At 31.9% G+C, this 26906-nt stretch overlaps 1 long non-coding RNA gene across 3 annotated transcripts; it reads left to right on the plus strand.

Moving 5' to 3' along the window:
• Positions 1 to 936: 936 nt before the first annotated feature.
• LOC127732045 (uncharacterized) lies at positions 937 to 8790 on the plus strand. 3 transcript variants are annotated; one of them, XR_007996039.1, is made up of 3 exons: positions 937 to 1279; positions 3932 to 4125; positions 8506 to 8790. It is a non-coding gene; the product is annotated as an uncharacterized LOC127732045 (long non-coding RNA). The 3 variants fall into 3 exon arrangements; XR_007996041.1 differs by lacking the exon at positions 937 to 1279 and adding an exon at positions 2628 to 2955; XR_007996040.1 differs by lacking the exon at positions 937 to 1279 and adding an exon at positions 2628 to 2805.
• Positions 8791 to 26906: the final 18116 nt, after the last annotated feature.

Consider the following 26906-nt stretch of genomic DNA (forward strand, 5'->3'; position numbering starts at 1 on the left):
TAGTCGGGAAATTTTCAATTCAAGTTATTTCATTTGAAAACGTTAACAAATATAGATCTTATTCGATGTAAAATGTGGCGTCCTTGGAGATCAAAACCCCGTTTAAATAGGGTTTGTCTACTTTCGTCTATTGCCGAACATTCTATAATCAAGGATTTTTACAAATCCTTGCTATAATATAATGAATCGCGTCGCCAATATCACCACAATTACATAAAGTACAAATACAATCTTCTCCTAAATATTTGGCATCTAACAATTACAATAGGAAATTTTGAGTCGAAACTGAAGTACCAAATCTACAAAAAGAATCACTATTTTTTGTAGTAGTAGGCGTTGAAAACTAAACTGTTTATAATCTTTTTTTTCTCCTAAATTAATTGAAACTCCTGAACTAATTTAACATTATCTATAGACAGCTTACATATGCAAATCTTTTTAGAAGTATGTGAGTGTTTAGTAATAATTTGTTCATTAACTCCCCTTTTTCCTTCTATAAAATTACATTGTAATCGATTTTATTTCCAAATTTTGGTTTGCTAGGATTGACACTTAGAACGTACAACAAAAAGTAACAAGTAAAAAGTCACGATTCAGTTTTGGGATATTTTTTTCTTTGAATAAACTTAATTTTAAAAACGTTTCAGTATTTTTCTGAAACATTTTTAAAAGGAAACGGACTTGTAAACAAAATTTATTTTTGAATATTAATATGAACAATGATTGTTAAGAAAAACAATCTGCAAAAGTGGTTTGGTAATTAACTGAAGTCATGCTGTCAAAAATGTCTCCTTTTTATAAGTTATTGATAAAAAAAAACTATTTGAAGGCGAATTAATCATTTCCTCAACTAAATACATTTATCTATAAATAAAGTCAATTCGTCAAGGACTTTCTCTCATATATTTAAACAATTGTAAAATAATTAATCTAAACCTTTGTCCTGCGACTTTCTGTCCGTTTACCAATACTTATTCCTTGTTAAGTTTTTTCATATCCATTTACGAATACTTATAACGTGATAATTAATTTTTCCGGATGCTTTTTATCCTATTTTCATATCAAACAACCATGTTACCCGTAGAACGGAGTTAAGTACAAATTTAGGAATTTAGTACTTAAAATTTTCAACAACACAATTTTACACTTTCATTTACCTGGATTTTTTTCTACGCTTCGAAGCCGCCACCCTATATCAAACTTATCCAACACCTCGCATGGCGTATTCACGATGTGGAGGGATTGACAATATACAATCAAAGTTAGCAATATACAGCAAGTAAGTAATTGGGTGTTGAATGCCAGTAGATCTGAATTTGTAAATTTTTAAATTGAATTTAACCTGTTTAGAACGTGTATTGTTGAATTGTTCAATAAAATTACACACATAATCTGGGCTGATATGCATAAAACCACTTTAAGTTCAAGGTATCAATAAAACTGGGTCTGCATGAAAAAATGACTTATCACATAATACTAGAACCTATGTTTAGCCGATAAGAAAATATAGCTGTAGGCCTAGTTGAAAATCTTTACAAATTATTTATTCTTTTAATTTCTGTTTGACTGTCTGGGTGCTTCTTATGTGTTTTAAATGCTATAGTCAAGTTTTATATACTGTTGTACGTCATTTGGTCGTTTTTAAGTTTTTGCCATGGCGTTTGTCAGTATGTCTTCGACTTATCAGTTTTATCAAGGATTTGTATAGTGAGATTGGTTTTACATAATCTGCATCTCTTGTGCTGTATTTTGAAATGTATTACAATTGCTGCATCTTTACACATTCATCAATACACCAAAAAATATGAATAAAGCTTTCGTATATATATAAATAAGGAGATGTGGTACGATTGGTAATGAAACAATTATCCGCCAGTTCAAGTCGAAAACCTGATATAAGCAAATGTGACTTACTTACTTACTTTTGTCAGAGAGATCTTGAATCTGAATTCAAGGATACGAAGTGGGAAGGGTTTAGAGGTGGAATAAGGTGAGGGCATGGGGGGCCGCCCCTTTTTTGGAAAAAAAAATTGCTTGATTATTTAGAGAATGAATGAAGCGGGGGCCCTCTTTATGCATGACAGTTAGTGCCTCCTTATGACATTTTTTGGATCCGCAACTGGTGAGGACTTCATAAAAAAATATTTAGTAAGTTTTTGTTTTGTGATAAATAATGTATTTAGACAGAAATAGAATAAAATAAACTACCGAAAGCTTAAGTATGGATGGGGGTTAAAAGAATAGAGAATAACGGGCAAACAATAAAGATTAAAGAATAATGAAATGCTAAAATATGAGGAAAGAGAGTAATGAGCAAAAAGTGTAAGTTTGTAGAAATATAGCAAAAAAAAAAAAATAAAGAACACAGAAAAAGAAGACCCCCCCCCCCCAAGATCCTGACTTCAACTTTGACGCTGCTGGGATATTTTTTAGACAAAGTGCACGTATTAGTAGTCAGCCTAAACCACTAAGCGTTTTGCATCCATACGGTTTTTTTTTCGGGATACTGACTGCATAGTAAACTATCAATGTAGTAGTTAATGTTCTCGAGGGATGACCCTATTACAGAGACATATATACACATATGTGTAAATATGTCTCAGACTCTGCCCTATTACGTGTCAGTGACCTCCTCGACACGGTTCATTTTACGGCGGCTCAGTTTTGTCTTAAGAATAAACATAATTGATAAGTTTCTTTCCCCTGCATTTCTCGATCGCACTTGTAAATAGCACATTGGTCTCAAGACATTGGTTACAACACTTGCCGTCAGTACTCAAAATTGGAAAAATATTAAATAAGAAGGTAAAGAAAATTAAATTAATGCACACACACTATTATCAACCACAGACATGATGTTTTTCTCAATTTGCCTAAATCGTTATTCCGCAATACAACGAGGGTGAAAACCCACCACTTTGAACACAGTCACAGGCACCGGCATGCTGTGAACTTGTAAGTTTCCCAAATGAGTAACTATCCATTACTTTTCTAGTGTAAAGTTTTATTTAATACACATTTGATTTGAAATGGCATATCAGAGAGATATATAAACATATATCATAGGCTGATTTGGGGGGGGGGGGGGGGGTTTCTTTGGAAAAATTTGGTTGATTATATAGGGATCACTGAAGCATGACTGGATCCGGCCCTCCCTTATGAAAAGTTCTGGATCTGCCACTGTATATTCATAAAATAAACCAACAAATTATCCAAAAGATGAATAATACTTAATACTTACGACTAAGATTGATTATAAGTATACTTGAGTCGGTTTTACAATAAAAAAACTTACAATTTATCGTAAGTATACTGTATTGTACATGACTTAATTACTATCAATATTATTTGTAAGTTTTTTTGTGAAACTGACTGCTGAATTGTTTTTCCATGCTTATGGTACATCTAAGTCATATGCTTTTTTTTAAAACCACCTCCAGGGTATAATGTCTGCTCGCCCATAGAATCTGTTTGTAGATATAGGAAGATGTGGTATGAGTGCCAATGAGACAACTCTCCATCCAAGTCACACAATTTATAAAAGTAAACCATTATAGGTCAAGGTATGGTCTTCAACACAGAGCCTAGTTTTTATCAAAAATGAAATATATTGATATTAATAGTATACAGGTTAAATAATTTATTCATACATTTTTAATTGACTGACTAGAATTATCATGATAATTGAGGAATTTGAACCATTCCTATTTTTAAAAAGGGACAAAAATAAAATTTATATATAATAACAGGGTGATACAAATGAGAAAAACTCAAGAAATTGTTTTCAATTAAGATAAATACATGGTTTTCAGTTGATTTTTAAAGCAGAGGCAGATTTAGTTTAAAGTTGGAAAAAATTGTTTGTACCAACAAAAATAAATACAGAAAGTTAATCCAGAATTATGTGTTTATCATTTTTTTTTATGTTTAGGTTGCCAGCAAGATGAAAAGAACAATGCAGTTCAAAAGTCAAAATGTGGATAAGCTGCGGTACAAGGTCCTACTTTTGCAGATTTTCATATTTTGCATGAATGAATTTGAAGTTTATATCCTGGAGGGCAGAGAAAGAAAAGAAACACTTCAGTTTTCCTGCCTCTGAAGGATAAATGTAAAACATCTTGTTTGGTAAGTTTTATGCTCTGTTATGATAGTGTTTGTGCATCCATCTGTCTTTCTCTAAATTGTATTCACTTTAAGTTTTTGGTTACAGTTCACCATGAACTTCAGTTAGTAACTTGTGGTTTTACATGTATCTACTCAAAATTTAGTACTTTAAAATGTTCATGTATTTTTGTCGAGCCCGCAACTTTTGTCGCAGAAAGCTCAACATAGGGATAGTGATCAGGTGGCGGCTACGGCGGTGGCGTTAGCAGTGGGGGTTAGCTAACTTCCTAAAAGCTTTATATTTTAGAAGGTGGAAGACCTGGATGCTTCATACTTTGTATATAGATGCCTCATGATACGAATTCTGTCTGAAACATGTCCATTGTCCTTGACCTCATTTTCATGGTTCAGTGACTACTTGAAAAAAAAGTTCAGATTTTTTGTAATGTTAATTTCTCTCATATTATGAGTAATAGGATAACTATATTTGGTATGTGCGTACCTTGCAAGGTCCTCATGCTCGTCAGAGAGTTTTCACTTGACCTAGACCTCATTTCATGGATCAGTGAACAAGAACTTAGTCTTAGATGCATGATTTTTTTCATTAGTTGTTAGTGGCTTTGTTCTAGCTGTCAGTAACTGCGAGTACTCTCAGATCTGTACTTAGTGTCTTTTTGTTGTTTGGATGTACAAGTACCCGGCCACGTCCACTTGTATTTGTAGTATTTGTATTTTTATCCATCTGATGAGTTAAGCCTCTTTCAACTGATTTTTTTTGCGGTCGTATATTGGTATGATGTTGGCGTCGTCGTCGGTGTCGTCGTCGTCCGAAGACACATTGGTTTTCGCACTAACTTTAGTTTAAGTGAATGGATCTCTATGAAACTTTACCATAAGGTTCAATACCACAAAAGAAAGGTTGGGATTGATTTTGGGGGTTATGGTACCAACAGTTAAGGAATTAGGGGCCAAAAAGGGGCCAAAAATAAGCATTTTTGTAACTTCCAGACATAACTTGTGTGTTAGTGTATGGATCTCTGACATTGTACCACAAGGTTCCATATCACAAAGGGAATGCTGGGATTGATTTTGGGGGGTAATTGCCTCAAAATATTAGGAATTAGGGGCCAAAAAAGGGACAAAAAACAAGCATTTTTCTAGTTTCATGACAATAACTTGTGTGTAAGTGTATGGATCTTTCTGAATTTGTACTACAAGGTTCCATATCACAAAGAGAAAGCTGGAATTGAGTTTGGGGGTAATTGCCCAAAACGTTTAGGAAAAAGGGGCCAAAAATAAGCATTTTTCTAGTTTCCAGACAATAACTTGTGTTCAAGTGTATGGATCTCTCTGAAATTGTACTGCAAGGTACCATACCACTAAGGGAAGGCTGGGATTGATTTTGGGGGTAATTGCCTCAAAATTTTAGGAATAAGGGGCCAAAAAGGGGCAAAAAACAAGCATTTTTCTAGTTTCAGGACAATTACTTGTGTGTAAGTGTATGGATCTTTATGAAATTGTACTACAAGGTTCCATATCACAAAGGGAAAGCTGGGTTTGAGTTTGGGGGTAATTGCCCTAAACGTTTAGGAATTTGGGGCCAAAAAGGGGCCAAAAAAACAAGCATTTTTCTAGTTTCCAGACAATAACTTGTGTTCAAGTGTATAAATCTCTCTGAAATTGTACTGCAAGGTACCATACCACAAAGGGAAGGCTGTTATTGAGTTTTGGGGTGATGAATCATAAGGGGGTTCAAAAAATTTGGGGGGGGGGATTTTTTTTCCTTTTTTTTTCTTTAAAATTTTCCATTTTAAATTGGTTATTTCTGATTTATATATAAAAGCAAATAATTATGATATGGTTTGAATAGGTAAATTAAAATTTTTTAAGTTCTTAGACCACATTCATTCTGTGTCAGAAACCTATGCTGTGTCAAATATTTAATCACAATCCAAATTCAGAGCTGTATCAAGCTTGAATGTTGTGTCCATACTTGCCCCAACTGTTCAGGGTTCGACCTCTGCGGTTGTATCAAGCTGCGCCCCAGCGGAGCATTTTATTATTGTTCGTTCTTATGTTGTACTGTTACACCACTGTCCTAGGTTAGGGGGAGGGTTTGGATCCCGCTAACATGTTTAACCCCGCCACATTCTGTATGTATGTGCCTGTCCCAAGTCAGGAGCCTGTAATTCAGTGGTTGTTGTTTGTTTATGTGTTACATATTTGTTTTTCGTTCATTTTTTGTACATAAATTAGGCCGTTAGTTTTTCGTTTGAATTGTTTTACATTGTCATTTCGGGGCCTTTTATAGCTGACTGTGCGGTATGGGCTTTGCTCATTGTTGAAGGCCGTACGGTGACCTATAGTTGTTAATTTCTGTGTCATTTGGTCTCTTGTGTAGAGTTGTTGTCTCATTGGCAATCATACCACATCTTCTTTTTTATATTTAAGGTTAAGTTTTGGTGGTCAAGTCCATATCTCAGATACTATAAGCAATAGGTCTAGTATATTCGGTGTATGGAAGGACTGTAAGGTGTACATGACCAACTGGCAGGTGTCATCTGACCTTGACCTCATTTTCATGGTTCAGTAGTTATAGTTAAGTTTTTGTGTTTTGGTCAGTTTTTCTTATACTGTATGCAATAGGTCTACTATATTTGGTGTATGGAATGATTGAAAGGTGTACAGGTCTAGCTGGCAGGTGTCATCTGACCATGACCTCATTTTCATGGTTCAGTAGTCAAAGTTAAATTTTTGAGTTTTGGTCTTTTTTTCTAACACTAAATGCAATAGGTCAACTATATTTGGTGTATGGAAACATTTTATGATGTACATGTCAGTCCCGCAGGTTTAATTTGACCTTGACCTTATTTTCACGGTTCATTGCTCAGTGTTAAGTTTTTGTGTTTTGGTCTGTTTTTCTTAATCTATAAGCAATAGGTCAACTATATTTGTTGTATGGAAGGATTGTTAGCTGTACATGTCTGCCTGGCATGGTTCATCTGATCTTCACCTCATTTCCATGGTTCATTGGTCAATGTTTAGTTTTCTTGGTTAAGTCTGCTTCTTAGAAACTATAAGCAATACCGGTAGGTCAACTGTATTTAGTAATTTGAATGATTGTAAGGTGTACATATATTTCTTGTCAGGTTTATATGACCTTGAATTCATTTTCTTGGATTATGTTGAGTTTATGTGATAGTTGTAGTAAAGCTTTATATTTAGGACTATCAACATGATATCAATGATAAGTAAAGCAGGCGCAACATTTCAGTGTGTGCACTCTTGTGTATACATTAAACACCACATTTACTGTTTTTACCCTGATTTTATGGATCACTGAACATAGAAATGTCATAATGTGAAATTATAGTACATTCTTAGGTTAAAGTTTTAGGTTAAGGTACATAGCTTACCATGAAGTTGAATTTCATACACATGTTCATTATGTGGTGAATTTTTAAATTCAGTGCCAAACTAAGATTTTGAGCCTGATTACATGATTGACTAGACATTGACACATGCTAGTGTTTGCCAGGCATTGTGTCCTGTACTAGGAATTTGTCCTGTACTATGAACTTTAATAGTACTTGCTGAGTATGGAGTTTTTGTGAAAGTTTAATATTAGTGAGATTTTTGCATGACATCCTGTCAACTGCTTGTTGATCATGTTTATACATGTCTTAAAATTAATATCTGACACATTGGTGTTTTGTGAACTTGGAAATAAGTTATTTGATAGAATAATAATGTTTTGAGATTATCAAAATAAAAAATATCCCATTTTTACTACATTGTGTATTAATGATTATAGTATATAAAAAAGAAGATTTAGGATATATGTATAACCATATATAAAAATGAGACAGCAACCGAACAACACAAAAATAAGAAAAAAAAACAATATAATTTTTTGTATCAATGTTATAATTTCCAACATGTCCAAAGAGTTCAATGTATTTTCTAATTGAAATAAAACACAAGTGGAACTCTTTCAGAACTTCAGAAGCTTAAAGAAGTGCTGTTTCTATTGTTGGCTTTCTGTATAATATATTGCAAATTCTTGTGAAATGGAATTTTATTGTAATTGCCTAAAGTTTTAACATTGATCTATATATATATATAACTGGGGAAAATACCCAAACGTTATAAAGAAGAATACATAAATTGATTGTTATATAATATTAGAATAGGAAGATGTGGTATATCGCTAATTTGACAACTCTCCATCAGAGACCAAAGGATGTAGGAGGTTAGCAACTGATGACACTGGACAACCTTCAACAATCAGTAAAATCCATACCGCATAGCTACTTTTATTGAAAATCATATGTTCTTGCTACATGTATGTATACAATTTTTTATTATCCATAACTTCGGATTTTATTGGTTCTTTTTCAGAAGGATTGGAATTCATCACTGAGAATAGAAGGAGAAAACACAGAAACAAGACCAAAATAAATTCAAAGACAAAAGTCAGATCAGTTATTATTTTCATCACTCAGCCAATGAATTGCAGTTCTATTAAATATCTAAAGATATTAAAACCACAATAATGACAATGTTCTGTGCTGAATGGCAAAAAAAGTGGACTATACATTACGATCACACAATGCTGGATGATAAGAAACTATTAATTTTTTGGGTGGAGGGATATCCTGAAAAAAAAAATAGATTTATGTAAAAAGCTACTAGTATCATGAGTATGTTAAGCCTATTAATAGAGTTTTCATTGATTTCAAATGGGAAAAAATTGTGTTTCAAAAAAGTGTTCTAGAATTCATAAATAAACATATATTGATACTTACATTATCTGCTTTGTTGTTTAAAAGTTTAGTTTTGAACAGTTATAGAACAATATAATTGCATTAACATTTCCAAGGAAAAAAAAGATATTCAACTAAAAAGATTCATCTTAAAACAATTTACTACCAAACAGAATTCATTGTAACATACACATTTATTTACTGTATATTTATAATTTGAATCATAGGATTTTATTTTGTCCCATGGGATATTAAAAATCCCATGGGATAATTATAGTCCCATGGGATTTTTTTTGTCCCATGGGACAACAAATATCCCATGGGACTACAATTATCCCATGGGACCCAAAAAAATCCCATGGGATTTAACCAAAATCCCATGGGATAATGGTAAATCCCATGGGATTTGTCTTATCCCATGGGATATTGAAAATCCCATGTTTTTCTAAATCAAATTACAAAATATATATAATAATAACAGCAGAAAAGCAATGAAATTATTGAATCCCATGTAATTCCGCACATTTTGGTTATTTACATGACACTGTAGGTCTTAGGAGAGGCGGCGGCGGATTTGCAAATGAGTGTTTTGCAAATTAAAAGTGTCCAGTGTTTTTATATATCTCAACTTGTACGATTCGCTCGTGTATGTAACAACGTATTAGATTTTAGCGAGAGAAATTTATATATTACTGAAAAATTATTACACCAGGGTTTTCGATATCATAAACTAGTCAAAACATTTACTAAATTTTATCATCGGTATAAGGACATCATTCGTAAATATAACTCAACATGCAGACATCTTATACGTTCGGGTATTTCACATCCAATCTTTTATGGTAATATTCTTTACAAAGCACAAAAATGCCAGTATTCACCTCAAAAGCTAACAAAACCTTTAAACAGACTTATTAAGAAGGGATATAGTTACGATACTGTTGTCAGGTTATTTAAGATTGCATATTTTGGCTTTAATATTGATTCACTTATAGGGTCTTTGCATCGGAATTAAACATATTTATTCTAAAACCAGTTGTTGGCATGACACGGGTTGTGTTCTTCTCATATATTTTATGACGGTATAATACTAAACCCCTAACAGGAGGGATTGTGCCTGATATTCATATGATGAAGACATAATCTTTCAATCAGTTTAATTGAGGTCTGGAGCTGGCATGTCAGTAACTGCTAGTAGTCTGTTGTTATTTATGTATTATTGTCATTTTGTTTATTTTCTTTTGTTTCCTATTCTGACATCGGACTCGGACTTCTCTTAAACTGAGTTTTACTGTGCGTACTGTTGTACGTTTGTTTTTTCTACATTGGCTAGAGGTATAGGGGGAGGGTTGAGATCTCAAAAAACATGTTTAACCCCGCCGCATTTTTGCGCCTGTCCCAAGTCAGGAGCCTCTGGCCTTTGTCAGTCTTGTATCTTTTTTAATTTTAGTTTCTTGTGTATAATTTGGAGTTTAGTATGACGTCCATTATCACTGAACTAGTATACATATTTGTTTAGGGGCCAGCTGAAGGACGCCTCCGGGTGCGGGAGTTTCTCGCTGCATTGAAGACCCATTGGTGGCCTTCGGCTGTTGTCTGCTCTATGGTCGGGTTGTTGTCTCTTTGACACATTCCCCATTTCCATTCTCAATTTTACTTGTAATTCTTTATTTTCTATAGTTTATACGGTAAAACACAAATTGAAGAGGCAATATTTACTTTTTTGAAATTATAATATATACATAACACATATAAAATATGTTTGTTTAATCCAAAAAAATAATCGATGACCATCGAGAAAAGGAAAGCTAACTGAATTATGTATGATAGAATTAATGTAAAGCTGATTACCATTATCATCAAGGAAAAATCCATTGATGCAGGCGTATAAGTTTAGTCTTCGGGACTTTTGAGATCCGCATTTGATTGGTTGATTGATGTTACATGTCTTGTGGTCATATCGGCTACTGAATCCTTTATAAAAGTAATGTTAATGCCCCTTAACAGTTAGTGCAGCCATGTCGAATAAGGGGCAGATTTTCATATATATATATAATGGAGGTAAAAATGGTTTGAAAAATACTGGAAAACATCATTAAAAGAGGACAGTTGCTTGGAAACATGCATAGGATTTCCCGTACTATCATACTATTTCTACCTCTATCCAAAAAATCTGACCCCTATTCAATAAGGCCGAGCTAACCGTGAAGTGGCCTATTGTCGATACTTCTGAATCGTTTATATTTGAATCAAAAAATGTTGTAGTTGAGCTCTGAGGCGTTCTAATCTTTTTAATCAATTCGAAAAAGAACCGTGCTCTACCTATTCTAAAACATGTTTCAGTATCAATATAAAAAATTACTGCTAACATGCGATATATCAAAAGAAAGCTTAATTTATTCTCTTTTCAAATATTACAGACATTATGCAGTGCGATGATAAATTAATGAAAACAAAACTTGTCTTGATTATTATGTGGGCATGAATAAGTATCCATAAAGTGAAATATAAGATTGATTGATTGATTGATCGGTGTTTAACGACACTTTCAGCACTGTTGACTATTTCGTAGCGGTCAGTTTTTATTGGCGGAGGAGACGGAAAGGCCGGAGAAAACCACCAACCTTCCGTAGGAAAATTGCACCAGTTGCGCTTTTCTACAATAAATGTCTCTTCGGTGATGCTCGAGTACACATTATTTAAAAATCAAAAACTTATTAAAAATTGAATAGCCAATAAAATCATAAAGGACAAAAACAACAATAAAATCGATGCGGCGGATTATGAATAACGGACATTGGTACATTATACCTCAATGGCATAGCAATCAGACCATACTTAAGATAAAAAGAACATCTTGAAGACAAAACACAGAAAATAATTTATATATTTACAGAGTTATTTCAAAAATGTTAAATTCCCTACACCATATGAAAAATGTCTTTCCCCAAAACTAGCCAGCATTTGATTTCGCAGTTTATAGCTAATAATAGTTTTTTTTTATATTCCGTTCATAACATTGAATGAACAGAATTTATCTGGAAATTGTGTTGATATGCAACTGTGACAGGCATGACGATTTTAGAACACATTTAATTCATTTTAATTTATTAACAATAAAAACTGTATCAAACGCCTCCATTTATGAAATAATGAGATGTAGTATGATTACCGATGAGACATTTTTGCATGTATATGAGGGTCTGGATGGGGAGTCCTTCATTTCTGTATACTTTATTTATGTAGGTATTTTTTCTCTATTCTTTTTCTTTTTTGCTCATTATTTTATATTCTTTATATTTGAGCTCCGCATTATTCTTTATTCTTATTTTTTTGCGCTATTTTACATTTTTCTTTATTTATTTTGCCATTTTTCTGCACATTTTGTCCATTATTCTCTATTCTGTAAACCAAATCCAGACTCTCATATATACTGATTGCTTTAAGTTTTTAGATCGGAGTTGTTTCCCTTTCAATAGATTATATCCATATGCTTTAATCTTTCCTTGATATGAAGATCTCTGTTATAGGGGGGTAAATTCATTAAATAAATATACTTCACTAACGACCGCCCATTTGGAGGAGAGCTTTCAGTATAAAATTGAAAACATGTGCTGTACTGATTGGGAGATAAAGTTTTCAATAAATATTTTTGATAAAATAGATCAAAACTAAGATTAAATAGAGCTGAATGCTTTTAGTTTTTTACTACAACTTCTCTCACACGATCCTATGTTTTGATGGTTGCAAAAGATGTGGCTGCATTTGTTCTTTAATGAATGATATATAAGGAAAAGTTTCTAAATTTTAAAGGTAAAATTGGTCTCAATTTAATTGAAGAAATAGCTAGCTAGGTTCAAATTGAAATTATTAGGAGATTTTCAATGAATTTACCTCAATAACAGTGTTTCAGCGTTACTGACAGGTTTCATATTCTATATCTAAGTTTTTACCTTTTCAATGTATCATATTCGGAAGTATATATCTTCCAATAAATTAATTTTGGATGTAATACGTCTTCTGATTGGCTGAAAGATTTTTGTCTATCAGCTCATAGACATAATTTTGTCATGTGAGCGTGGCGAAGGATTTACGCCTTAAAATGGAATTTAGAATTAAATTATAATGAATTTAGAATTAAATTATAATGAATTTAGAATTAAATTATAAGGAATGAATGTAATATTTTTTCTATCTATTCGAAATAACCTCAAAAATGTGGTGCACACTTTTAAATCACACGCTACGCGGGTTATTCAGTGTGCACCACATTTTTGATGTTATTTTTTCACAGACAGAACAAATATTACAGTCATTCCTTAATTAAAGCAAAACTTTTGGTAAAAACTGTAATCTCACTGTCTGACTGTTTTCCTGCGTTCAAGCTTCTGAATCAAAGGTGGAGACAATTCGAAAATGAAACAAAATAAAACTAAAGTCATATAACCAAATTTAAAACCAATTTACTGTCAATTATGCATTTGTCCAAGACAGATTAGAAAATTATACGATAAAGAAACACTTGTATAATATGTAATAATATTTCATTTCTTTTGAACTGTTTTGGCTTTATTCAACACCAGTACATGTACACTTTCTTGAAATATTCGTTTCTAGCGAACTTTTTTTTTTAACGAAGACATGCCACAATTCGAATTTAATTGTGTTTAAGGTTCGCTAAGAAAAACGAGAATGAAATAAAATAAATATAACAGTTTCAATTAGTTCCATGCAAATATGTTAGTTTGCACTTTCTATCAAACATACATGTATGCTCAGGTATTTGATTACGAGAACTATATTACCAATCTAATTAAAATTAAATCTCTACACTCGCTCATTTTTATTTCTTGGTCGCTGCTCCCACGCCTAAACAGCGACCAAGAATAAAAAAAAAAGATCGAGTGCGGAGATTTATTTTTAATTAGATTGCTAGATTGTCCAACATGTCCAAAATCCATCAAAACAAAACAAAGCGTTTCGATAGAAACAATAACCATGATTTTACTCTAAACATGTTCTTGTAAAGTTCTACCAAATCAAAATATTTTTTTTAAGACAACAAAAGCTTTTTAAACTACAAGTAAAATATAACTATAGAAATTCACTGGATAAAATAATTAGAAAACTTCCGGTTAGGAATGAGACAATAGTATTGTCTACCGGTGGACAATACATGTACTTTAGTCTATTATCCCGTGCTGACTGGAAAACGTTCCGGAACAGATTCGGATTTTATTTTCTTGGAAGGAATTTGTCTCTTCTAATTTTTATAAGTGATAAACTCTATTTTTTTTTTATCAAGGACTACAAATCTGAAACATAAACAAAACCAAAATACGTCTAGTATTTGCGTTTGATGACAGAAGCGAGTGTATGACGTCAGATGGTTTTGGTGCCGAAGATGAGATCAACGTGACGATGTATTTTTAATCTATATAATTTTTATACAAAGCCAATGACTGCAATATGCAATTTTTGTCTATTTTGCATTATAATGGGTATACTCGTATTGTGTTTTAAGCTTTTCCTACGTAAAACTTGCTTTATTTCAAAATTTCTCAGTTTTAAAATGATTTTAAAGGTTTCTGATACGATTTTGTTATGCCCCCGACGCGGCGGAGGGAGCATTAAGTTTTACCCTTGTCCCTCTGTACGTTCGTCCGAATGTACGTCCCAAAATTAGTTTCCGTTCTCTAACTTTAGTTTGCCTGAACCAAATGTTATGAAAATTATACACAATGCTTATAACCACAAAACACATAACAAGTGCGAATTTGAGTGGCGTCACTTATACACATCCAGAGTTATGTCCTTTTATAACGTTATATGCAAGCAGAGGCATCATCTGTGTCCCATGTACACATTTTTCCTTTATTTTCATTTACAACCCTCCATCATTCTAAACTGTAGATTCTGTACGATACTATAAAATATGGCAAGCCAAAGTGGACAAAAAGAGCTATTTTTCAATATTAAAAAATCATTTTTCTAATATTAAAAAATCATTTTCTAATATTAAAAAATCATTTTCTAATATTAAAAAACCATTTTCTAATATTAAAAAATCATTTTCTTATATTAAAAAATCAATTTCTAATATTAGAAAATGGTTTTTTAATATTAGAAAATCATTTTTTAATATTAAAAAATCATTTTCTAATATAAGAAAATGATTTTTTAATATTAAAAAAGAAACACTATTTCTTAATATTAGAAAATGAATTTCTAATATTAGAAAATGAATTTCTAATATTAGAAAATGAATTTCTAATATTAGAAAATCAATTTCTAATATTAGAAAATGGTTTTCTAATATTTGAAAATCAATTTCTAATATTAAAAAGTGAATTCTTAATATTAGAAAATGATTTCTTAATAATAGAAAATCATTTTTTAATATTAGAAAATCATTTTCTAATATAAGAAATTCATTTTCTAATATTAGAAATTCATTTTCTAATATTAGAAATTCATTTTCTAATATTAAGAAATAGTGTTTTTCTTTTTTAATATTAAAAAAATCATTTTCTTATATTAGAAAATGATTTTTTAATATTAAAAAATGATTTTCTAATATACGGAAATGATTTTCTAATATAAAAAATGATTTTCTAATATAAGAAAATGATTTTCTAATATTAGAAAATAGATCTTTTTGTCCACTTTGGCTTTCCATAATAAAACAGTTATTGCCCTTTTATGAAATAAACAATTGTTAACCGTTTAAGGATGTAGTAAAGTGAAATTTTAAAAATCTAGAATTTAACATTTATCTACAAGTTAGATGAGCATTAGTAAAGGAACATAGTAAGCTAAAAATATTGATAGATAATGGAACTCCATTTTGCGATATTTGATTTTTTCTAAATGACGGGAAAAGACTGACTCGGACTTTTACCTTATATTAAGCATTGGCATTAGTTGGGTCTCAAATCGTTAAAAAAATCTAGAATCTGCATAATTTTGATAATGACCTTTTTATGAGCTATTGAAGTCTTCTATGAAAAGAAAAGTAGGTGATATGGGGCAAAATATTTTACCCTGTTTCATAGGAAAAAAACACAAGAAGGCCGAACATCTCACAAATATTCATAAACCTGACCTGAGTACATCATTAAGTCATCAGGAAGAGAACCCATCTCAAGACGTTCATATCATAAGATGGCAGTAATCGAACAATATGAAGATATTAAGAAGGTGTGGTATGATTGCCAATAAGACAGCTCTCCACCAAAGACCAAATGACGTAGAAGTTATTAACTATTAATAACTTCTGACTATAGGTCACCGTACGGTCATTTACGTGCCACATGTGCCTTCCGGTGCACCTAAAACCACCCCTGGTTTTTGGTAGGGTTCGTGTTACTCAGTCTTTAGTTTTAATCGCCCTGTTTTGTGTATTGTTGTTTGTCTTTTCATCGTTTTTCCCTTTTTTCGCCAATGCATTATCAGTTTGTTTTCGACATACAAGTTTAACTATCCCTTTGGTATCGCCTCTTTTTAACTATCATAGTCACTACTTACCATATATAAAAGTACAAACATTAAAGCTTTGGATCTAAAATAATAATTTTAAGGATTATATATGTTGACCGCTTGCTGTGAAATTCATAGCCATGCTCGAATTTAAGCACATTTAATCCTTTCAATAGTCATACTGTCATTCTTCTCTATCGTATTAATGGTAAATTAAACAAGAAATGTGTATAAAATCCTATTCTCATAGCATGTTTCCATTCGGAAATATTTTATGATTTATATGACCTTAGTTCATGGCCAGATATGTTTACATTTAGGAAGTATTTCTATGTAGAAGTGGTGCATAACAAAAGATATACATGTCAATAAAACAATTTTGTTTGTCTAGTAAAAAAACCATAGAGAGAATCAATTCCCGCCAATTTTTTAATTGCTTTTATCATAAAAACAAGGACACTGGCCTTTCATTTTGTTCTACTTTTTAAGTTCGATTAATTATATACTATCAATTGATACCAGTCTTAAAACACGTGTCTTAAAAACTAGCTAGTTATTTTGAAACAGAGGAGCGAACATCCTTAATCGGATATAGTTGTACTAAATTTATAAATTTGTGAACAAGGTTTTATGTTCCTTATATCACAATTACATTTAATTCTTTATAAACAAATGGTAGCGGCACAGTAAACGTACAACAAAAGCCTGCTGCTAATGTTGTGATTTCAAGAGAGATTATTATGGATATAAACTGCTGTTTTAAAAAACTTTGATTTTGAAGTAGTCACCTTATAACGACAACGGTATCAATTTTACTGCAGGAGATTCAACTTTCTAGATTTAATGTCCCTTGAGTGATGGTCGAGTCAATATTAGAAAATCCAAAACCTACGGCTAACGTTGAAGAGCTGATAAAATAAAAAAGGACCCAATGTTAGCACAATCCGGACAAGGAATTAGAGCTTTGCATGAGGATGATATATTCCTTACTTAATTTGATTCCAAAATTGTTTGTGATCCGGATTTGTTTTAGTTAAATCGATGTATGACTATTGAACAGCGGTATACTACTGTTGCCTTTATTTACAGCCAATTACAATAATAAAACAATATCCGTATTATTATGCCAGTACCGAAGTGCTGGCTGGCTACTGGATGGGTGATACCCTCAGGGAGTAATAGGCAGCAGAGATATCGATCCAGTTGTAGTACTAACATTAACGGTACCAATGCTACTGTACCAGATGCGCATTTTGACAATTATTTTCGCTTCCGTGATGCTCGATGTATATTTGAAATCGAAAATTATAAACAAATATCAAAAAGTTGATCAAAGCAAAATATAAAGACATGAATCAGAACGATGTAATTAAACAAAACACAAATTGTGTCAAATATAATGAGTTGTATTCATTCGTTTTGGTTATTGATGCCCAATGATTCAAAAATGAACAAAAACATTTGAAATAATATTCAACAGCAATTTGACGCTGACTTACTTCAAGGACTGATATACTTGAAGTTTGGAAAAAAATCTTTGGAATACTGTATGTTCAGAAATTTTGACACATTTATATTGAAATTTTTGACAGTATTGATTTGAGCACTTCTGATGAGGCTGATGTAGACGAAAGAAGCGTCTAGCGTACTTGCTTATAAACCTGAGTTTTCCAACCACATGGTGGAATTCCCTGCTGGTGGATGGTTCCTTCCCAGGGGTTTCATCGTCACAGTATTCATCACTTTAGTGTTGACATGACACTTTATTAATAGTTCAGTTTCCATGTATTTTCTGTTTATAAAATATTCAATTATTCGCGACACTTAGGTTTTCATACCCCATCGCCATCGCATAGATTGCCAATGCCGTATATTGCACAACTATTGGACTTTTTTTATTTTAATGTTCTTCCTGGTCGTATTTTATTAAGTATGATAACAGTTTTGATTCGACTGCCATTGGTAAGCCTTATGTAGATGAACCCCACGTCTGGCGTACTGAGTCATAAACTTGGTATCTTTGATGAGTATTCACAAAAGTAAAAATCTTATTTTGATGACACTCTCTGTATGAACCATTTCCTGATACCGTTATTATTACTAAGTAATCTTGTATCTTAGTCCAATTAGGAGATATCGTATTGTAAGCTCCGACGGCATCAACTGGTGATTTGATCTTCGCAAATTAAGGATGTTTGCTACTCTGTTTCAAAATAACAAGCTTTTTAAAAGACTCTTATAAATTGATAGTATATAAATAAAGGAACTAAAAAAGCAGACAAAAATTAAGGGTCCGTGTGCTTGTTTTCGAGATATAAGCCATTGAAAATTTGGCGGTAAATAATTCTCTCTAGACTTTTCATACATTTAACATTGGCACCCTTTTTCTTTAGAAAAATATGAAAAAATAACAAGGATTTTATAGCATTTTCAAATATGGCTATTTAAACTATATGTAATAAAATAATGGAAAGAAAATTCGGGGTTAGCGGGCAAAATTTTTATTGGCACATACATGGATAAAACTAGAGGATTCCGAATATCTGACAAAAAGTCAAAAACAAGAGTAGCGAACATCCTTAAGTTTACTGAGCCAGTAAACAGGTATTTGCGACCATCAAATCACCAATTAATTCAGTCGGAGCTTAAAATACAATATTGGTATCTCAATTCTATTGAAACTGACAGAAAACAACGCCAAATCATACATTTAAAATCTGTTATGCGTCGTCTGCGCTTGCGGGTACGTTTTCAAAGCATCAATTATGAGTTGATGCCATGAAAATTGATGACGTTATCCAATCAAAATGAACGTTACAAACGATGTTGCATTAGAATGTTAAATTGTACCAATACTAAATGCAAAATGCACATAAATATTTTTGTGTTATAGGTATATTATTTTTTAAGAGTTTTATTTACCCTCGTTAATTTCTTAACTCTATTGAGGTTCAGAAACTTTCCGATAATGAGCACGTGAGTGAAATAATTTCACGGAAAATTGACTAATCGTCTTTCTCTATATAAATATATCAGTAATTCCATTACTAAAAAGGTAAACCGTATCATGAAGAACAACAAATAAAAAATGAATACATAATTGTATAGACTATAGTGGTCCACAGAGTACATCACAGAACAATAAAGTGTATAGAAACATCGATTTAAAACCTAGAGAATATTTGATAACTTTACTACAAGTCACAATTCTAAATGTACATTGTAATTTCATATTCAACAGCTTGCAAGTTATAAAGTTGTGTAGACCAAACTATACTGTAGCTGAACCATACAATAACAGAACAAAGCCAAGGACGTCTATGTATAAGTCAGAGTGAATTCGGTCAACACGGATGTATGTACTCATTTCAAAAGATGTAAACAAGAAGTCTCCATTTCTACTGGTTCATTGAAAGTTCAATTTGTTTCTTGATCTGCTTAATTACACTATACATAGTACATATTAGTTCTATTAGAAGTAAAATGATAAGTCGTGGAATATTAATCTATATTCAATCATTTACTGCAAGATAAAAGAGCGCTAATTCTTCCATAACCAGAATATTCCACAAGCACATGTATCAGCATTATAACCAATCTTAATCTTTAGTTGTGCTTGATACAAAATTTTACACTCACGGGATTTACAAAACTAAAAAGCTGAAAAAAGATTCAGTACTGTATTCAAGTGCTTTTTTTGACATATTCAGACCCACTTTTCTACTGTCAGTACGTATGCTTTAAGATGAAAGTTTAAAAAATTAGCGTTCTGTCTCTAAAAAAATTTATCGGAAGGTACCAAGACATAATAGATTAATATTCAAATTAATAAATATTACAGGATGGGTTTGAGTTACAGGTTCTCTATGTGCTTCAAAATTTAAATGTTTGTTGTTTACGTTTCTTTACATTTTAATAATTTTATCCTAAAGACAGCAACATTTTTAAATTCTTGTAATTTTTAGTAATTGACACGTTTTTCAGAAATATGTCAACATATGGAAATTGGTATAAAATGTTTCATTTTCCAATATTATCAAAATTCAATAAATTTACATTTCTCTCTGTTATATAATTACAAAGAAGGGAAATTTGGTATGATTGCCAATGAGACAACTATCCACCATAGATCAACGGACAAAAATGTAAACAACCCAAGGTCGCCGTACGGCCTTCAGCAATGAGCCAAAATAATCCATACCGTATAGTAAACTACAAAAAAACATGACAAAAAGTGAAACTATACAAAAGCAGAAACCAATGGCCAGGTTAATGCTGAAACATTAAACGACAAATAAGTACAGCCTATATATATATATACCAACAACAACCTCTGAAATGTAGTGATCTGACTTTAGTCAAAGAATGTGGCAGGATTACATGTGTTTAAGAGCGCTCAACCAACCCTAAACTTGGACAGTGTTCTATTGGTAATTTGGACAGTTTTCCTTGGATCCAACAACCAAATATTAAAAAAAAGTTTAGATCGCGAACAGGATGATTCGAAAAATATAAGGCAATGACGTTAAAAACAATGCAGGAACGTCACGTTTTTTTATGTCCATCCGTCAAAAGAATGTATTAATGAAATGCAAACGACGTCATTCAGACAATCTACTAACTATTGCAACGTTTCGTTTGCGTAAAAAGGGTGTATCTAACATGTTTAACTTCATAATGAATTTCAGAATCCATGGTCCATGAACATCTTTTTAAGATAACTTGTTGAGAAAGAGAATAACGACATTTAATTGATGAACTTAAAACTATATCGTTCTATGGCAACCTTTTTGAATGCACGAGGTTGATAAATAGTTTTGATAGTCCATATAGTTTTTTTTTTATCAAAATTGATGTAGCAAACAATTTTAAAGGAACTTTTTTTCAAAATGTTAAAAACGCAAAAGTATAGATTGGTACGCGTTTGTGGTGTTGACATTGCGCAAGGAACACAATGTGTGTGCCACACCAAAAGTATCAGATGACAATATCATCGAATTTAAAAAAACCCAGTTAAAACCACTATCACCGTTAAATATGTCAATGCTATCAATGATATCTCAATCTTCAAATAATATACATTATCGTTTTCGCAACATGTTACAATTCGAAAACTTGTCATTAGGTGTATGACCTTAGTTCATGGCAAAATATGTTTACTTTTTTATGCAAAAGAGGTTCGTGGCTAAAGAGACACACGTCATCAAACGACAAATGTAGAAAAATTTAAAAGAAATACTATCAAATAACACCCAAAATAGTAAATTCAAGTTTAACAAAATTTATCAAGGTCACTTAATCTTACAGTTAATTTTATAATATGAAGATATGCAAAAAAAAATCGTTTATGTATGATACTTTTTTTTTTAAATTGATGAAATAAACATATATATTCGTACATATATGCTCTGCCTAACTTCATCTTCGGTGCTTTCCAAATGATCGTTAATCTATATATATATATATATATATATATATATATATATATATATATATATATATATATATATATATATAATTAATAAATTCGGATTATCAAGGGTGCATTTCATGTTCAATATTATGTGTGTACTGCTATATTCATTTATTTGCTTCAAATTAAAACCAATTAATACGGATGTGTAGTTTTCTAGCTAAGGTTATTGAACGATAATTATTTAAGTGTTAAAATAGTTAAAAAATCTTTGGCTTTTGTAAATTATTATTTTACATTTTTTGTACATTTATCTTGATACGTTTTTAAATGTTGATATGACGCAAAACAAATACATGTAAAAAAAACCCAGACAAAGTCTTTCGCTATCAAATGTCATGAACAGAATGGAAAAAGGAAGATACGCAGACACAATAGAGTGTATTAGTAAGGATACACCAACAGTAAGGGTTACATAAGTTCTTTTCAACCCCATTACAATCTTATTCCTCAGGAACAAATAGTATAATCAGAAGAGAGGCGAAAGATACCAAAGGGTCATTCAAACTGATATTTCGAAAATAAACTGACAACGCAATGGCTAACAAAGAACAAAAACAACAGACAAACAACAGTACACAAAACACAACATAGAAATCTAAAGACTGAGCAACACGATCCCCACCAAAACTGGGGGTGATCTTATGTGCTCCGGAAGGGTAATGATTAATAAAGGCAACAGTAGTATACCGCTGTTCGAAACTCATAAATCGATTTAGATAAAAACAAATCCGGGTTACAAACTAAAACTGAGGGAAACGTATCAAATATAAGAGGAGAACAACGACACAACAAAAACACAACATTAAAATGTAACACACACAGAAACGAACTATAATATAACAATGGCCATTTTCCTGGCTTGGTACAGGACATTTTAAGAAAAAAATGGTGGGTTGAACCTGGTTTTGTGGCATGCCAAACCTCCCGCTTTTATGGCAACGTCAAACACAACACCAAAACGACAGCATCACATGACAGGACCACAATACAAATAAATGGGAGAACATGTAGGACAAAGAAACACACGAATAATAGCTAGCAGAAGGTACTAGGCTTAAAATTCAATACGTCAGACGTGCGTCTCGTCCACACAAGACCAACCAGTGACGCTCAGATGAAAAAAGTTTGAAAGCCAAAACAAGTACAAAGCTGAAGAGCACCGAGGATCAAAACTTCCAAAAAGTTGCGCCTAACACGGCCAGGGTTTTCTGCCTGGGACAAGAACATCCTTATTATTTAGAATAATTTATAATTTTGCAAACAGTAAATTTTATAAAATGACTATATAATAGATATACATGATAAAACCGAAGTGGGGACTAACTACAGAATAAAAACGGATAATGACACATTCCCCGTTTCCATTCTCAATTCCCTCGAACATTTCCGATTTGTTCCAATGTTGTGTTATTCTTTGTTCGTGTCCAAATGCATGATGTAATGAAATAATTAGAACTAACTTCAATTATATCTGCATTACGTACAACGTTTCAAAACAAAATAAAGCAAACACAATACTGTATCATGCTGTATCAAAAAATAGTGATCGTAGTAATTTAATATGTTGATAACGAAATCACACTGTCTTTTTTATTTCTATATAGCTCGTTCACGTATTGGTCTTCTTTTTCTGCTTCTTCGGTTGCTTTTTCCGTTTAAAGAAGTTTAACAAATTTATATCAAACGCCATGTCACCAGAAGATATGTTTCTGCACGGAGGATAAGTCAAACATACCAAAAGTGGAAATACATTGTAATGATAAGGAGTCTTATAAACAAATGAATCAATGTTACATGGTGTTTTCGTATTTTCGTACATTCAAATTCAAAAAGCTCTAAAATAATAAAATATACGAAGCAATTGAGATACATTCTCTCTTCTATAAATTGTTTTTACCTAAAAGTTTTTTTTTTCCTCTCAAATGGAAATAATAAGTTGCACTTTCTTTAAATCACGATGATTGAAACTCAATTTTAAAAAACACCTAATGCCTACCTTAAATCGATGACATTGTAGATAATAACTCATTGAAGATATCAGGCTTATAATGCGTTACGCCATAAGCGCGTTTCGTCTACATATACTCATCAGTGGCGCTCGAATAAAAAAAAGTCGGGTGGCCAAATCAAATACGAAGTCAAAGGATAGTGGATATTTAATGGCGATGAATTAGAATTAAAGTCTACTTTAAATCCAGGCTGTTCAGTTTGCTTTTAGGGGTTTGGTACACTCAATTGTGAACTGTGTGTGCTTCTCATTAAGATAAGTGTAGAGATAAGAAAACTATATAACTCATGGATGTAATAAATTCAACAAAACGTATTTGCATTACTGTAAAATTAAAACATCTTATGTATACAGAATAAAAATCGTAGGTCGACATATCATACGAGTATGATGCGACCATTCTTTTAAAAATATTTTTTTGCATTTGCAAATTGAAAATTAAGAATAATAAGGAATTTTCAACCAAACTGGTTTGTATGACCTTAGAAAAACATTCCAAATGTTTGAATGAAAGGGCAATTTCAATTATTGCAGAATAAGGTTTGATTGATTGATTTTTTATTGTAAGGTTTGTATAAAATGTATACTAGTAGCTGAAATAGCAGGCTTGCCAAAATGGTCAAATGATGAACAAAAGTTTATTTTTTGAAGCCATTAGAATTGATTTACTACAAAACACTGTAAATCAATTGTTTTAAATTGAATATAATATATATAAAAGAAATCTTAATATAAACGTGGCAAAAAATATGTAAATAAAATAAACTAATAAATCTAAAGAACATTAGATTCTCTCTCTACGATTTATCAATCTGGTTTACTTAGTATAACATTTTTAATATGTATAATCTATGAAAGCATCGAAAGAGAGTGTACCTTTAACATCGATGTTTACAATACCTGTGGAATTGAGCATACTAATGTGTGAAAAATGTTGATTTTATCTCTATAATGATAAATGGATCACCTAAGAGGTCGCTAAGATGTGAATCAGTAACAAGATAGGTGAAATGTGAAGCATCATATCCATCTAATAACAGAAACAAACTATACCGTATCAGAACAACAAACCAAACCACATTCAGTTGTCAACTTCCGGTTTTCAGCAATTTACAATAAATATTTGTATCAAATTGTTTACATCAGTTCTCGTGTTTGGTTTACATAATGACAGTTTTCCTTTTCTACTTAAGTACCCTCTTTGGAATCACTAACAATTACATATATTTAAGAAAATGAAAAAGGGAATACCTTTATAAATATAAAATTTGATTACAGTAAGAGAATTATACGGTTTGAATATTAATTTTGCAGTTTTAATGCAGAAGGTTATTAATTTACTCTACTTTGATCTTGTGCCATTTTGGTTTTGACGTTTTCGGGATTTGGTTGTCCGTTATTGGTTACCTTTATCACATATGAACACGTATATGTTACAATTTTCAAAGCCACAATCCCGTCGTCTTTTCTTGGAGATCGATTGTCTGAATTCTAACTTACCATGAGCAACACGAAGGATCATGAGCAACACGAAGGTTCCACATGTTGACAATGTTTGTATTATCCTTCCGGAGCACCTTAGATTACCCTGGGTTTTGGCGGGGTTAGCGTTGCTCATTTTTGATTTCCATTTTATCGTGTTTCGTGGAATTTTTTTTTAAAGTGTAATAATGCGGCGTCTCAAAACGGTTATTCTAGTTATAAATGTCCTTCACACTGCAAGCAGTATCATGCGTGTATATTACCTTTAAAATATTAACAGGATGGATTTCAAAATTATAAACAGTATAGTATTTTTTTTCTTTTCGGTTAGTATATAAACTATTTTTTAATCAAAACCACAGAGATATATATACGTGAATCCATCAAAAAGTAAGCAGATTCCAAAGAGAGGGATAATGGTAGAGCATACGTATATTTGATTGTTTTTATAGTGGTGGTGTATGTTGTAATATTGGAGATGGTTTTGTGGTTGTTGTTGAGGGCAGCAATGCTTAAGGAATATTCGTTTAAATTCACGCCATATATAAGGCATGCCGACAAAGAAAACTTTGATATTGAATATGTAAAATAAATGAACGAAATACAAAATTGATATATAGCAACAAACGACAACCACTGAATTACAGGCATCCGACAGGCACATACAGAATGTGGCGGGATTAAACATGTTTAAAGGCACAACCCTCCCCTAACCTGGGACATTGGCGTAACAGTACAACATAAGAACAAACTATAAAAATCAGTTGAAAATGTCTAAACTCATTTGATTGATACAAAGCAGAAAATCATCTACCAAAAAAAAATCACAGGCCGGACGTGGCCGGGTATTTATTCATTAAGTATATAAGTTGTTTTTTCCCATTTTTTACTGGTAGCAACAAATCATATTATACATTGTACTTTTATTTTCAATAACTTATTATATCGTATAGTAGACCAAGCTCTATAATTGAACTTTAATATGATAGAAGAAGCAAGGACATCTATGTATAGAAATTCGGTCGACATAGATGTATATCTGAATTTCTGACGAAGTAAACAAGAAGTCTAAATGTCCTATTTGTTGTTGGAGAGTTCACTGTGTCTTGCATTTCATTGCAATTATGCACTAAACAATACGAAGTATTACTATCAGTAAAAAAAAATGCTCCGTAGGAAAAATTTTCAATGAATTAAGCGTGTACTGATTTGAAAAATGTACAACGGCATATCCTTGTTAAGAAATAGTAATAGCGAGAATGTTTACACTACTATATTTTATAATTTCAACCTGACTGTATTTATCGCTAAATTCATCATACAATAATCCCATAGAAGGATATGTCCCAACTGAACCACAAAGTAAGCCCTATGTGCAGTCCTATGGGTGATCAAGTGTTACGTCGTTTATGATTAAAGCCACACATTTTGGATAAAAAGAGGACATATATAGCACGAAAACAAATAGTTTATGTATATTAGCAATCCATTTACTGGTCTAAATAATGCTTCAAAATTAAATATTATTGTTGTAGAGAAAATTGATTTATTAGTGTTGAAAGATCTTAACTAAAAAAAATATAATATAATA

The sequence above is a fragment of the Mytilus californianus genome, unplaced genomic scaffold, assembly GCF_021869535.1.
Source record: "Mytilus californianus isolate M0D057914Y unplaced genomic scaffold, xbMytCali1.0.p SCAF_22, whole genome shotgun sequence".
NCBI classification, from domain to species: domain Eukaryota; kingdom Metazoa; phylum Mollusca; class Bivalvia; order Mytilida; family Mytilidae; genus Mytilus; species Mytilus californianus.